We start from the raw sequence: 17439 nt of genomic DNA, 5'->3' as shown, positions 1-17439 counted from the left end.
GGGGAGATGTAGGTAACCTTCTGCACCTTTTTGTGAGAGAATAATATTCCACCAATGACCAAATTGTTATTCATGCATGTTTCCAGGAAGAGCTTGCCATTTTCGGCCATTCTACCAAGAACTTGTCGCCGTATTGCCCTCGCAAGTCCAGTATTTACAGGGCTTACTTGGGCATTGAAGTCGCCTGTCAGAAGTATCACGTATGAGTGGTCTTTCACCGACGGTTCTGCAACATCGGTTCGTACATATCAGTGCACACGTTTCTTGCTCCGGATCGAAAACGGGCTGTTATAATCCTGTCGGACTGTGATTTCCATTTAATAAGAGCATCTTTTGCATTTCTTGATAAGAGAATGCCTACCCCACTAATTTTTGGTTGCTCTGATAGTCTGCCGTATTATATGAGAGTTAGACCATGTGATGTGGCGAACTCCCCAGATTAAGGCCATCTGGTTTCGCAAAGGCCCACAACGAGCAGATTATATTTTTTAACTTCTTTACACACTTGTGTAAAATGGTATCCAAAAGAGTACGGACATTCCAGATTTCAAATCGTGTCCATTTTCATTCGTTGCGGTTTCTGTAATCTTCAAATTTACGGTGAGTAGCTAATTGGACTAAAGCATACTATCCTGGTTCATCAAAGAAAGTTGCGACAGCTCAGATCTTTCCAATTAAAAGAAAGCTTCTAGAATTCTTCAGAATTGAATGTTAGACCAAATGCCTCGAATATCTCGATAATTAAACTCAATCATATCCATCTATTTCTGTCATATTTAAAATATATCATATAATTTGTTTCTAAATCACTTAAAGTAACATACAATAGTTCCTCAGCACATATCTAATGTCTTGGCATCGCAGATTTAAGGATAGTTTTAAAGCATCTCACATCCTATTGAAGCCTACAAAGCCTGAGTTCCCAAAGTTAAATATAAATATTTAGATTTAGCATCTTTGGGATCATACTGACCTTTTCCAAACATAAAGTTTCAACTACAAAGTTACTTTAAGTGACTTCTCTTCAATTCATGAAGATATGTATAATAAACTAACATTTTTAACAGAATAGGGCAGATGATGACATTTTTTGCAAGTGGGCGTTTTGAGGTGGTTTCAAAAGGTGAAAAAAATGCAATTGAATTTTTTCAATATGAATATATTAATACAATGTTGGTAATGTTTTTTTTCAAAATAACTTTTTATTATGTCACAGACACACGCATACAAATGAAATTATAAACATTATGTGAAATGAATAATGGAGATGGTGTGTTAGTTTGAGAGAGAATTGTTATCGCTGTTGTCAAAATAAGGTCGTTTAATTATTATATTTGTAATATTTATTTGCCTAAAGGATACAATATGCGTATTAAAAAAAAACAACAACAATTAGAATTTATATACAAACTTACAAACACACACTAATTATAAATGATGGTGGCATGACAGTAGTTGGGGCAAACTGTTAGTTAGACTAACTGGCAATATGGCAACAATACAACAACAAACAAACAAATAAAAAAAATGCTGCAGGTTGTTTAATGCCACATTAATCCTCAACACAATAGAATGCATAATTAATTTTTATTTTGATGACAACATCAACAAATACAATACACTCTCACCTCATATTGCACTCGCTGGCTTTGTAAATTAGTACTCGTTTACAAATTGTTTTCCCTCGCCTGATAGTAGGCAGCCCTTTTATTATTATTTTCGGTGCTATTTATGACAGATTTAACTCGTGTGTATTTGACTATTTGGCTGCATATTTTTATTATGACCGACTGACTAACTCATCATCATAATCATCACCTCAAACTAAGACCGTAAACAGTTCAGGTTAAACACAAATTAACCTCATTTGACAAAACAAAGCAACTAAAAATGGGATAATTTGTTAAATAAATTGCATTTTTCTATACATGTGTAAATAATAAATAAATGAATAAATACACATACTATTTAGTTTATTTATAATATTAATATTTGTTAAATGTATTTACATGTTTAAAGTTTATACATATTATTATTATTAAACTTACAGCATCTAAATTTAAATACACCAATGATATTGGTGTCGGGCGACATACAACCGATCGACTATATTGAGGTAAAAATAGCTATGGCCTGTTTAAAACCGGCGAAGAGTTGGTAAGGTCCCAAGAATACATGCCAGATGGATGGAACCTCAGTGTACTCTGCCCTATTCACCAGAAATGAGACCCTATCCTTTGCACCAACTTTAGTCTCCTCTCCATTGCATACAAAATACTTTCTAGCGTTATATGTGAACAATTGAAGCCATCTATGGTAAGTCCACCATAGACCAGATATTCACACTACGCCAAACCGTGAAAAAGTTCAAAGAAACACAAATCAACACCCACCATCTATTCGTATCAAACCACCGATATTATTTACAGCAAAAGTATCATGCTGCTTGCATATACTAACGACATCGACATCATTGGTAGCTACACACTAGCAGTAAGCAGAGCCTTTGCAGAACTTGGTGTCTCCAATTGGCGCCTGCATCCAGAAGACAGGAATACTTGGCTTTATATTCTGCTTCTGGCTCAAACCTACCCTTGCACAGTGGGGCAGAATCGAATTTTTTGGAAATAAATCTGGCATTTCTAAACGGCTGGTTCGATCGGGATAAAATTTGAATTGGGCTTAGCCAAGGAGTATTCGAGTTTAAGTTATTAAAATGGGCCCTACAAATATTCCAGGGGCGGCGCTATGGTGGCTCAAAGTAGGGTACCTTCGACATGTAAAATTTTTAAACACGTGCCATTTTTTTCTTTCCCATCCGATTTCAAAGAATTTTATATTTTTGGAAAGCGCTCGGCTAGATCTTGAAAAAACATGCTTGCGTGTGCTATTTATCTCTTATAATTTTCTAGTTATAGGCATTTCAAAATTGAAATTTTAAAATTTTGCCATACCTTGGTCCGCTTTTTTAAAAATATAGGCCGCAGTTTTGGACCGAATGGACTCGAATTTTTTTTGTTAGTTAGACAACTAAATTGCCAACAACATACAAAAGATTTCAGAGCAATATCAATTACGAATCCAAAAATAACAGATTTTCAATTCAAAAAATAGTATGTTTTTGCTGTTTTTTGGACAAAAAGGTGACATAACTCTTTTTTTATTAAAAAACAACTTTCTTTAAGAACATATAACAATTTTATGTTTTTCTATAAAGTTTCTTTGCGGAGAACATTTTGGTATAAAAAACACGTCCTATTTTTCGAACATGACGGCCCTACGCTCTTTGGAAATTGACATATTTTTTATCAAAATTTCTAAAATCCCAAAGCTGGGATCAGATAACAGAAAGCAGTTTTGGAAATCCTGATGTGTTCCCTATTTATCCCTAAAGTATTTCCCAGCCCCGAAGGAAACGTGGACCCTATAGACAAAATTGTAAAAAATACCATTTTTGGGATTTTCGCTCCAATTTTTAGGAATTGCTGGATTCCCTTTGAGCTTTTGACAAGTTTTTTTACACCTTGTTATTTAGAATGAGAATCTTAAAAAATGCTGAAAATTTCATTGAGTTTCGTTAATAAATAAAGATTTTATTACATATTCATTGAGTTTCTAAAACTAAAATTTATATCAAAATTTTAATAGGATTGCAAATATTAGGAACAATTTGATCCACATTTATTCCGAGCTATATTGTTATGTTTAGATAAGTTAATTTTTGGTCTTACAAAAAAAATTTCAAGTCAATATCTCTATTAGATTCAAAAATATGCCCCTTTAAAACTCCGTCCTTCAAAAATATTGCACTTTTTGGTCATGTGCTACGCTGGTATTAACCAGAGCGGGCATGTCTTAGTCTGGCAGTTGTCTCCTATCTTGTTGACTAGCTGAGCTATGAGATGGCAGGGATTAGATAGCCCGAGCTCTCGAGCAAGGTGCTTGTTCATTGATCCGTGCATTCAATGTACGAAAAGTTGCAAAATGTATGTACATTAAGTCATGCATTGGCGGTGATAGACGCATTGACTTCTATCCGGTGTTGGGAGGACCGTGCGATTAGGCCCTCTGGGCAGGTACGCACGAAAATCTTGAACACAATTGTGCCTTGTTTGTAATAGCCTTATAAAGTCCAAATTATATTGTTTATATACATAAGTAGTTAATGACTGAGTTTAATAATACATTTTATTCTGTTTAATAAACAGTTGGGTACCCTTATATTAGACTTATTCGATTTTCGATGCTCTCAAGCTCTTAAATTGTTCTCTGTCATCTAAAAACCAAATGCAACCAAGTGTTGCACATTTCATTTAAAGTTGTCAGAAATATAATATCGGACCGCATGGTTATTTTGGCATTCTACAACAACTTTTCAATGGTTTCTCCTTTCCAGAAGGAGAGAAAAAATAAAATGTTCAATTGCCTTATAGATAATCACCTTATAAAGGACAATCGTCATAAAATATTGTGCGTTGATAGCTATATACGAAGGCGTGTCAATAAGTCCGTGACATTATGATCATCATTATCATCATTTAATTTTTCAACATAGTTGTCTCCTTTGAGCTCTATATACTTTGTCCAACGTTTCTTCAATTTTGTTATCCCCTTCCAAAAATAAGATTTGTCGAGATCATCAAAATAGGTGTTTGTTTGTGAGATGATTTCATCGTTGAAGTCAAATCAATTTGGAAACAATAGGGCAGGTAATGTTTGATCTCTGGTGTGTTGTAGATCCACGTTTCGTCCACGGTTACGAAAAGGCGCAGTTGAACAATGCCAAACACGATTGTGAGCAAACGCGGCACCCATCTTGCGGAGAGATTTCTTATACCCAAGTGATCATTCAAAATATAAACCACTTAGCAATGTGAGAAGCCTATAGCTTCCACAATCTCTCATACTTTCAATCTCCGATCGGGCAATACCACGTCGTGAACGTGCAGCATCTTCCGTAATTGAAAGGCCACAACGAAATTCTGTAAACTACTTCTTTACCACTGAAATTAATGGTGAAAAGTTACCATTGTCACGTGGTAATTGAAAAAAAATGGAAAAATATGAAATAGGTTGTCCCTCATATTGGTCCACTTGACCCACCGATTTTAGCCAATTTGCAATACCAAAGATTTGTAATCAACAAACCATATTTGTGAAACATTGCATTCCTCTCTTTTCATCCCTCTAGGCTGAATATTAGGGTATTCAATTAATCGGGATCCTGGATTAATCGGTTAACCGAGCAAATAATTAATCGGGGTTTAGATTTATTCGGTTAATAATCGGTTAATTTAAAATTATTCGATTAACCGAATAATATCTATTTTAAATTGAAAATACAACCACGAATTTTGTGTACAAAAACATAAACAAACAAATTCAACCAAAAAACCCTTATATACCCTTCACCAAATTATACTTCAAAATACAAATTTTAAATATTTTTAGGTAAACAAAAATTTTTTTCCAAAGTTGTTTTTTTAATTTTTTGTTAAAAATGTTTTTTTGAAATGTTATTTAAAATTTTTTTTAAATTTGTTTTAAGAAAAAAAATTTTATTTTGTAAATTTTTTTTTTTTGTGAAAAAAAATTCTGGTTCAATTTTTTTTTCTGATTTTGACCCATTGTAGGTCCAACTTACTATGGCCTTATATACGTCATTGCAAATATGGATATCTAATGAAATATCTATCATTAGATATCCATATTATATTAATGACTTAGTAATCCAGATATAGGTCAAAAATCGAGGTTGTCCTGATTTTTTCCTCATTTTTGGACCAATTTTGCTGATTTTAAATAGCAAACTTCTCGAAAGCATGTCTGACGGAATTATTGAAGATTTGGATCCCGAAGATATCTGGGGTCTTCAGAAAATTGATTTCAACAGACAGACAGACGGATATGGCTTAATCGACTCCGCTATCTATAAGGATCCAGAATATATATACTTTATAGGGTCGGAAATGAAAAATTACAAACGGAATGACAAACTTATATATACCCTTCTCACGAAGGTAAAGGGTATAATAATAGCAAATATTGTATTTGAGATCCTTTTTGTATACACATATGAGTTTTTATAGGATTTTAGTGAGATCTTCTGAAATAATCTTTTATAAAAAGAATATAATTTATTTTTTTTTAGATTTAATAAAACTTGACTTGAAAAAACTCTCTCGAAATTTTAATTTGAAATTTGTAATTAAATTGGAAAAATAAATACAAAAAAATATGTTAAAGTGCAAAAAAAGGAATTGCGGTAAATCGGTTAATCGAAACAAATTAATCGGTTTATTTGTTATTTGAAAATCGGCAATTTTAAATTATTCGAACAGTTAACCGTCCAAAATTAATCGGTTAACCGATTAACGGTTAATCGATTGAATACCATACTGAATATACATACACAGCAGTTAAGCTGTCAATGTATCCCTTATAGACACTAATACATTTGTCTAACTCCAATTTATATATTTTGGATTATTTGACACGTATGAGCTCTTTGTAGTACAGAGAGAAGTCAATTAGTTACTTTATACATCCCAGGTAATCTAGTGTGTAGTCCATGAGGACTTTTCGTGAGTAATTTTTTCAAACTGTTTTTATAAAAATTGTGTTGATATAATTCTCATACAGTTTATTTTAGTTATGCTTAAGTATACTGAGATATCATGTAACCTAGCGTGATGTCAATTGTCATATTATTCTCTCAATATAACCAATATGAAAGTAGTTATTTTACACCCCAGAAGTAATCTATTGGAGAGTTGTGGGAGGATGGTTTAGTTAGGGTTATTGGATTGTCTTTTTAACTGACTATTTGAGGTTAGTAGTACTCGTACATGTTAAAATAACTAGTTATATAGCTGATAATGTAACCAGTTAGGTAGCTAGTAAGGTGACTGACTATGTAGTTGGTATGTGAATCCAATGCGTTAACTAACTTGGATCAGCTTTCAAACAATCTCATTGTAATACAAAAGGGCTTAATGACCAATTTCTTAGAATATGCACGTGTCACGTAGATAGTTATGTAACTAGTTGTCATCCTAAATGATAGCTAAATTCACTAGTTCGGGATAGTCTCCTGGAACTGCTGGGTACTATTTGGTTCTATGAGCAACATGTGTTACAAACGATATGACAATGTTAGTATATCTCCATTCTATTGGTATAATTAGATCTCATACATTTTTGTCACTTTGTCTGTACCTATAATATTCTCAGACACTGTAAATAACTAATATCTATATGTATTCCAATAATTGCATTACATACACACACGTTTGTATGCATTAAAATATTGATATTTGCATTAGTTTGTTTAATTATAAAATATATTACATAAAAAAGGATAATAATACATAGAAATTATTCACAAATACCATCATTAAACAATGCTAAAACATTTTAAAATATTTTTTTTTCATTTATGGGTTTCTATTTGTTTCTATGTATTTGCCACATTCACTTTTGGCAACAACAAAAAAATGTTGCCACAAAAAAATTGATTATATTCATTAAAATTTTAAATGTACACGATTAGAATTTAGTTTAATATTTATTTTATTTATTTAAATTTTTCTCTTTTTGCAAAAATACAAAAATATTGTTTTTTTTTTGTTCAGAAAAAATTACTAATTAAATATTTTATCCAAATAAAAGATCAACATAATTTATTCCACTTTTTTGAGTTTTTTTCGCAGCTCTCCAAATCGCCAAAAATTTTATTATTTTCAATTGTTTTAATTTTGTAAAATTTTTTGTTTATTATTTAATTTTGTATATTGTTATTGTTGGGATTTTTTATTTATATTTTCAACAATTGTATTTGCATAAAATATCTATAATTTTAATTAATATATATTTCTCTATGCATATTGTCATATGCAATACAGTGGAAAGCAAAGCAGAAGAAACTTTTCTAAGTTTCAGTTCTAGTTCGAGTTCAGTTCTAGTTCTAGTTCGGTTCTAGTTCAGTTCTAGTTCAGTTCTAGTTCAGTTCTAGTTCAGTTCTAGTTCAGTTCTAGTTCAGTTCTAGTTCAGTTCTAGTTCAGTTCTAGTTCAGTTCTAGTTCAGTTCTAGTTCAGTTCTAGTTCAGTTCTAGTTCAGTTCTAGTTCAGTTCTAGTTCAGTTCTAGTTCAGTTCTAGTTCAGTTCTAGTTCAGTTCTAGTTCAGTTCTAGTTCAGTTCTAGTTCAGTTCTAGTTCAGTTCTAGTTCAGTTCTAGTTCAGTTCTAGTTCAGTTCTAGTTCAGTTCTAGTTCAGTTCTAGTTCAGTTCTAGTTCAGTTCTAGTTCAGTTCTAGTTCAGTTCTAGTTCAGTTCTAGTTCAGTTCTAGTTCAGTTCTTGGTCAGTTCTAGTTCAGTTCTAGTTCAGTTCTAGTTCAGTTCTAGTTCAGTTCTAGTTCAGTTCTAGTTCAGTTCTAGTTCAGTTCTAGTTCAGTTCTAGTTCAGTTCTAGTTCAGTTCTAGTTCAGTTCTAGTTCAGTTCTAGTTCAGTTCTAGTTCAGTTCTAGTTCAGTTCTAGTTCAGTTCTAGTTCAGTTCTAGTTCAGTTCTAGTTCAGTTCTAGTTCAGTTCTAGTTCAGTTCTAGTTCAGTTCTAGTTCAGTTCTAGTTCAGTTCTAGTTCAGTTCTAGTTCAGTTCTAGTTCAGTTCTAGTTCAGTTCTAGTTCAGTTCTAGTTCAGTTCTAGTTCAGTTCTAGTTCAGTTCTAGTTCAGTTCTAGTTCAGTTCTAGTTCAGTTCTAGTTCAGTTCTAGTTCAGTTCTAGTTCAGTTCTAGTTCAGTTCTAGTTCAGTTCTAGTTCAGTTCTAGTTCAGTTCCAGTTCAGTTCTAGTTCAGTTCTAGTTCAGTTCTAGTTCAGTTTTAGTTCAGTTCTAGTTCAGTTATAGTTCAGTTATAGTTCAGTTATAGTTCAGTTATAGTTCAGTTCTAGTTCAGTTATAGTTCAGTTATAGTTCAGTTATAGTTCAGTTATAGTTCAGTTGTAGTTCAGTTCTATTTTATTCCCTTACTGTGTATCCTCCTCTACTGTAGTATTTCATTATTAAATTCATATTCATGTTTATTGTACATTTTTATTTAGAAAATCCCCCATTAATGTTTTGGCAAACAGTAGCAAAAAAAAGTGCTTCTAATCGTTTGTTAGTTTATTTGTTTGTAATTTTTTTTATTGTATAAATAATTTACAATATTTTCATTTGTATTGTCATTTTTAGAATTTTCAAAAAGCCTTTTTTATTCTAGTTATTTGTTATGTTCAATTAAATATAATTTATAATTATATTTTTACAGTTTTTTTTGCGTTATGAGATTAAAATAAATACGCTTATTTTCCATTGAAGTGGTTTTAATTTATTATCAATATTACCTACCAAATAAATACATAAATATGTATAAACAATAATTAAAAAAGGAATATTAAACGAATATATGGAAATAATAGTTTCCGTTAAACAGCCGGTGTTGAATTTGATTAGGGGAATGGAATAGGCAAGATTGTAGAGTTCCGCATTATACAAGTAGTTTAATAAAGATATTGAAGTTTTAAGTTCTAAATTGTCTAAGAACTTAAAGAGAGAACTATATGTTAATTAGCTTAATATAAAGTAGTAGTTTTGGAAACTAAGCTCTAATATTTAGATCCTAATACTGCTATTGAAATGAGTGATATCTTATTGTTTGTGGATTTGTGTCCTAAATCACCTATAAAGAAATCCTTGTAATCGCACATCTAGTAAAAATGTCACTGGAAATGTGTTACATTGATAAGCTGAAGCTATTTAATGTCAGTTGTGAATACACTCAATAAAATCGCAAGGCTACACATTTATGCCTGGGTGCAGGTCTTCAATTGCAAAGGCAAAGAATTTGCTTAATGGATCAGAAACCGTAAAACCATCAAATGCTGCCAAACATTAAGTTCTATCTGAGTAGGAGGGTTCTAGAGCAATCATATTTGATGAAATATCCATTCCTATTCTTCATTATCCGATCTTTGAAATAGACAACTATTTGGTATAGGAACATCAATTTCAAGATCCTAGAAACACAGCTGAAATTTCTCGTATGTAACTCTGAAATGGATGTAGATATGTATATTAGAGTTAATTTCAAAAATTTGATTTGCGGGTATCATAATTTTTCTGAAGGTTTTTGAACAAATAAAAATAATGGCGTCCTTTTTTTTGGAAAATTTTCACTCCAAGTGGTGGTTCAACGCACCTAAAGAATCGCATTTTGAACACATTTATCTGTAGAGCAAAAACGGTTGAATATATTGCAAATCTGATTTCACCAGTCGATTCTGAATCAAAAATTAATAAAATTGATGTTATTTGAATCCTTAAAAATAGTTCCAAAAACCCACTACAGGGGGCGCAAATCTCATAAACAAATATCAAAAAGAATTTTAGTTTTTTAAACATGATGAAAAGCCATTTTAAGCTTAGCAAAACGGCACCAATATTTGTTTTCTATCACTAAGCATTAAAAAGTTATGTGGCTTCAAAGTTATTTATTTAACAAGAAAATAATATTTGTTAAAAAAAATTTTAGAAATTTTTTTATTAACAAAAACATTTTTAAAACCACATAACTTTTTAACGGGTTGTCATAGAAAGGAAATATTGGTACAATTTTGATAAGCTTAAAATGGCCTTTCATCGTGTGTATTTAAAAAATCTAAAAAACTTTTTTTATTTTTTTTATGAAATTTGCGCCCCTGTTGTGGGTTTTTGGAACTATTTTTAAGTATTCAAAAAACATCGATTGTATTAAGTTTTGAGACTGTTGAAATCTGATTTGCAATATAATCAACCGTTTTTGCTCTACAGAAAAATGTGCTCAAAATGCGCGTCTTTAGGTGCGTTGAACCACCACAAGGAGTGAAAATTTTCCAAAAAAATGGACGCTATTATTTTTATTTGCGCAAAGACCTTCAGAAAAATTATGATACCCGAAAATCAAATGACATGACCTGGTCACAAACGAACTCTAATGTATATATCATGTACCCCGATGGAACAATCTACTAGGTAAACTAAAGATTAAGGTAAGACATTTATTCAACAGAGCCAATAAAATAGACGATTGGTTCTTATAATAATGGTCTGAAAGGTCACCATGAAGTGATTATTGCGAAAAGATTGACTAAGGCGATACAGCTACATAAAATCCTATCACAGGACCTCACTAATTTAGTATATCCAGACATCATGGAACCACACTGTAGACTACCGGTTTTTGCATTACAAAGGACCTTTGACGTTAAAGGTGACCAGTGGACGGAAACACCTTAGTTCACTGGTTCACGGACGGATCCAAATAGACAAATGGCGAAACCGGATGGATATTTGAGGTCCAAATATTAGAATTGGAAAATATGACTCAATATTTTATTCGTATATTTACGTCATCTGCGCTATAGAGTGTTTGAAGAGGTTTATATTCGCTCGGGGCCTTATCGTATGAAGTAAGGTGAAGCTTTTTTACAAAAAGTGGTTAGATTAACTTATTTTATAGAAAGGGTGTTTCATTCTTACTTTTTCATTTTAAAATAAAAACATGTATTTAGATAGTCGTGATTTTTAACTGGATTGTAAAGAAGACATGTTCCGATGAAGCGTGAAATAAAATATCCATCAAATAGCCTCCATGTCACGGATGACAGGTCATTACTCTTTTCAAGAAATTGTCCATGACTTTTTCAGGGAGATGTGTCTGTATCTCACCAGACAGTTACACAATGTGGTTGCATTGGTTTCTGATGGATGGATGGAGGATTGTCTGAGCCCCAATTTTGTGTATTCACAAAGTCATTCAGATGAAAATTCTTCATCGGAGAAGATTACTTTTTTTTAGAAAAATTGGTATTGACTTCACTTTTCTCCAATAGCCATTGAACGAATTGCCGGCGCTTTCCATGGTCTGCTGGTTTGAGCTCCGGAGTAAGCTGAATTTTGTATACATGAAGTTGGTTGGTTGTCAAAAGTCGCTGCGCAGTGCATCGTAAATTTGAAGTTGTTGAGAACGATGCCGAATTGATGTTTTTGGGTTTTCGGAGACACTCTTGTTTACAGCAGCAATGTTTTCAAGAACCTGACCGGTACGTTGACGCACAAGAGTCTAACTGTCCATAACCGACCTTGTTTCTTAAAATTTTTTGACAACTCTTTGAATGGTTGACACATTAGGTGCACTTTATCGATTGAAAATTATTCGAAGTTTGCGACCGGTCTCAGTATAAAAATTTTGTAATAAATTTTTACAATTGTAACATTGTTCTTTCGTAAATCGGTGCATTTTTAATAATCGGAATAATAAATATGTGACAGCTGCCTAATTTCTGACTTGCCACTAGCACACAAAGAAATTACTCTAAATTTTAAAAGTGCATTTTTACTTAGACACCCTTTAGTTAAAATAAAAATTGTCTTAGTTTTCAAAACTACATTTAAAAAATTATTGGAGCTACATTTATTCTTTAGAAATAAGCAACTCATTTTATAAAAAAAACATTTGTGGACATCTAAATATTTTCTTTAGGAAAGTTGTCTGTGAAAACTTTCATCCTCATCCTAGTCGATTAGCGATTTTTTTCAGGAATAGGTTTTTTCAAATATAATTTCGAAAAGAAAAATCAGAAACTACTTGGAACTGTTGAAATCTGTATAGATGTATACAATAGTGCCTGTAATGGAAATCCACGCCTATTTTTGTAACATGCCACATTTTATTCGTTCATTTTTTAAACATTCAATTGCTTATGTATGAAAACATGTTATTGGTGAGAACATATAAAAAAAATGCTTGTAATTAAACAATTTATTGTTGAAAAATCAAATGAAATTATCAACTGTCGACAGTAATACTCGTACACAGGCACACACATAAACACTTATACACTTAAACACCTTTATATACCCAGCAGTTCTAGGAGACAGTCCTAAACTAGTGATTTTACCCATCATTTAGGGTGGGCAATAGTTACTTTAAGAGCTACGTGACTAGTTATTTTAACACGTGCATGTCCGAAGCATTGACCTATTTTTATTACAATGAGACTGTCCGATAGCTGGTCCAAAGTATTCAACGCATTGGATTCACATACTGGTTACATAGCGTCAGTTAACTTTCTAGCTACCTAACTGGTAGTCAGCTAAAAAGACATACCACAGACAGTCCAATAAACGATTGCTTATAAACAAATCTTCCTCCGACAACTCTCCAATAGATGGCTTCTGGTACTTCACTTCACTATAGGTTTCTTAGAGGCACTAAAGTGACTATTGACTTCACGCTTCATAGATATGAGTGTACTTAAGCAAATATAAAAATCAACACAATTCGCATAAAACCAGTTACTCAAAAAACGTTTAAAGTGACTACACTCTAGATTACTTAGAGACACATAAGTGACAATTGTATTCAAGCTTGATTACCTGATATGCATGGAGTAACCAATTGACTTCTCTTTGCACTACAAAAGCACATACGTGTTAAATGACGCAACAAAATACTGTCTATACAGGATACATTGACTACTTGCTAAACTGCTGGGCACAGACGCACACACACATGCACCACGTTCATTTGTGGTTAATTTAAAGTGACATTTAATTTGTTTTGGAATATTTACAACAACAAAAAAACCTACAACATTTTTGTTGTTTCTGTTTTTTTCCTTACAATAAAACAAACAATTGAATTTTGCTTTTTTTTTATTTAAAAATTTTCACACATTCATGCTTGTAGGAAAAATCTAATTTGTAGCTATTTAAAGATCAAACAAAATAACAAATTGAGGCGAAACTGAAATGCTTAGCATTGATTTTGTATTGAGAATATCTTTTCATTCATCCACATCTACACATTTTAGTGGCAAGATTTATGAAAATTTATGAATTCATAACAAAATCGTTGCTGTTCAATTCATAATTATTTATCAGTTTATGCACTTGAGTTCAAAGCAATTGTTTTGTAGAGGTGGTGGGAGTCGGAGTGATTGTGTTGCAAACAAAAAAAAAAAAGAAAAACAAATAAAGTTAATAAAATATTAAAAATTACTCGTATAAATAATTTAAAGTGGCGCCAAACAGCAACAAAAAAACAAAATATTATTACTTCCACCAAACAGCCACCCACAGACATAGAAGAAAAAAAAAAGAAGTATAGGAAACTAATGATTTGATGTTAGGAAAATACGGCTTTTCAGAGCTCTACTATTTTCCGCGGGATATTGGGAATAGTATCGGGGTCACTTTCCAATAAAACTCGCACCTCTAATGGCAAGATTATTAAGTATCTCCTATTTGTCAGAAAATTTAACAAAACTCTCCTATTTTGGTTTATAAAAATAGTAGTACCTTTTTAATTAAACTTTACCAGTGTCTCAAAATCAATTTCCCATATAATACTGCTGAGTGTAGGGTACAAAGACTTTAAAGCCCCTCTCGGTTGCCATATTTTAAAGAAAACTACATTTCAAACAATTAAAAACCCCTAAAAACTCTATTTAGTACATATTTTTTGTGTCTTCAAGTATTAGACTAGACATTATTAAGTAGACTTCTACCACTTCAATAACTCCATTTCTTTATTGCTGTAATTTTATGTTCCCATTAACGCCACATAAACCCCTAAGATTAAAGCGGCCGCCTTTAACCTATAATTGAACTTCAAAGGAATTTCCTAAATTCGCCGTCCCTAATAATTTCATTAATATTTATTACAAATTCTCTACCGTGTTTCAAATCTTTTACACCAACTACTTAATTATAATGTTTATGCCAAACATACATTCATCAGTTGATTTTATTGAAAATTTCAAGTAGTATTGAATTTTATTCGAGTTTTGTATCTGTTTATAAACACCCATAAAATTTAGTGACTTTTAACATATTTTCCAATATCTTTGTTTTTATTTAGTTTAAGGTGTGAGCTGATGTATTATTTGGGTTTCAAACATATTTTAAGTAAAAATAATTTTCAAAATTAGAATATATGAATCAGTCAATATCAAAATCGTTAAAATTCATAAAATATTATGATGGTTTCTTTGATTTTTTTAAAATTATTTTCTTATAAACTTCTATGGTGGCATATTGCATACATTTTATGTTTAATTGTATATTTGGAATACAAGGCAGAAGATAAAGGCAAACCTGGAACTTCAATTAAAAATAAAAGCTAATATGTTATGTTATGGTGAAAATATAAAAATTATGTAATGAAATGAGATCAAATCAATTGTAAATTAATACCTTGTTTTGTTAAAATTTCCTAAAACATTAGGTTTGACAATTAATAAGTAATTTGGTCTTACTTTGTTGGCCATGGTCTTGGTAAGTATTGTGTCCCACATTATTTTCTGAAACACAATCTAAGGGCACTGCTACACGTTCAATATATATTGTAATATTTGGATCGCGATCCATTGTAATGGATAACGCAAAATTAGGTTATTCTGTGATTTGGATCGCGATCCATTAATACTGCATGCTACAATATATATTGAACGTGTGGCAGTGCCCTAACGGATCTAGTACCCGTTTTTAGGATTAAATAAACAGTGCTAAGTGTATTCTGCGATGGAATAAACAATATATATGAAAATGAAATTGATTAAAATGAAGATTTCCATGAATGAATGTAATTTCCATTCGCTCTACAGTTTTATTTGTATAATATTGTTACGTTTTAACCTTTTTAATACGCTGGTTTATTTCCTTTAAATAAACCGGATACTTTTAATTGCAAATAAAAGCCGTTTAGTAGTTTGAAAATGGTAACAACTCTTTAATTATTAAAATGTACAACAACAGAATTAAATAGTCACTCAATATTTTTTATACACGTTTATAAATTCTCAGAAATACAGACACTTTATAGTGTACACGAATTCACTTGAAAAATACAGCACTCTTTAAGGCACTCAGTTGATGTTTATTCGAATAGCGTCTCTGATAAACTCACTCACGACTGCAACCTCTGCCATCTGCATTCTAGATTGCTCTTTAACTGTCTAGAGCTTTCTAATACATACGCCATCTGAGGTGTACTTTCTACAATGTTCTTTAACTGAATATTCGAATTCGAATATACGGTCGCAGCAAACAGCGTTGCCAACTTACGATCAATGGTCAACCGAAAGCTTTTATTCAATGTTAATAATGGCCACAGTTATGTTACAGTTTTCTATTACAGCACTGCATTTGAAAGCATTCTGCTACTTTTAAATCAGCCGTTAAAATCGTATCATTTGAATTTGCAAATCCTTTTGTGAAAAAGTTTCCTGATCTGACCTAAGCAACCAGTGAAATACGCACAGGAACTATTTAATAAATTTAGTTGTCCTTAATATATTTTTTGACGAACATTTGAAAATTGGACGACCATACATGGGGAATAGGATCAATGACATACACAGAAAGAATTATTGCTAAAATATTTTCAAACAATCGCCTGTCTGAAAGTAATTTTATTTTCTATAAATATTTTTATAGATTCTATTAATGTTTTTGTTTGATTTTTCTTTTAATACAACACTTGGAATAAAACAACACCACAAGCAAGTAAATAAGGGTGTTTGTTGTTATCATGTGCATATTAGTCACATTGGGTAATTTCGTTTGCATGTGTGATTTTATGATGTGTGGATATAATTATCATTTGGTTAAAAATATTTTATATATAAGTAGTTTTAGTTTTGTCAAAGGCTTTCAAAAATATGTGAATTGTCTGATAAACAGATAATAGCATTGTTTAATGTTTTTCTTTACTTTCATATTTCCTTTTTTTATTTGTAGTTTTTTCTTTATTTTTATTTTCTTACATTTCTATTTTCAGACATTTTTATTTTTAAAAAACTTTTATTGAAACTATACCAATTTTGTTTAAAAATATTATTTAAAACAAGCAAACTTTTTACTGAATCAGTAAAATTAAGAAATTCTAGAAAATCAGTGAAATTTTTGTCTGTTTTAAACAGATATTTGTTTGAAATTGTGTGTAAATTTAAACAACATTTTTATTCAATATCATATTTTTTTAATTAAAAAAAAAAATTGTTTTTTTTTTCAATTAAATTTTTACAAAATTTCGTGTTTGAATTTACAAATTTTGTGATAGGTCCTAAAGCAAACAATATTTTGTCTGATTGGGTGAATTTCTTGATTGAATCAGAAATTTAATTCTTTCTGTGTAGTGATCGTAACAAGATTCACTAGTGTGATTTATAAAGGATCTTCCAACTGGAACTTCCGAACTTTGATTGTTGATAGCGGTCATAATGTTTAAGCTGCATCTGTCCAATTGCCAGTCATTTATACAGTTTGTTTTGCCAAATCTCCATCGTTGCGCGCTCTTTGTCTATTTGACGGTAACCATAATCGTCATACCGAGAGGACTATTAGCCGTACAATGAACAAATACATG

Source organism: Calliphora vicina, chromosome 2 (assembly GCF_958450345.1).
Source record: "Calliphora vicina chromosome 2, idCalVici1.1, whole genome shotgun sequence".
NCBI classification, from domain to species: domain Eukaryota; kingdom Metazoa; phylum Arthropoda; class Insecta; order Diptera; family Calliphoridae; genus Calliphora; species Calliphora vicina.
This window is presented reverse-complemented; position numbering follows the sequence as displayed.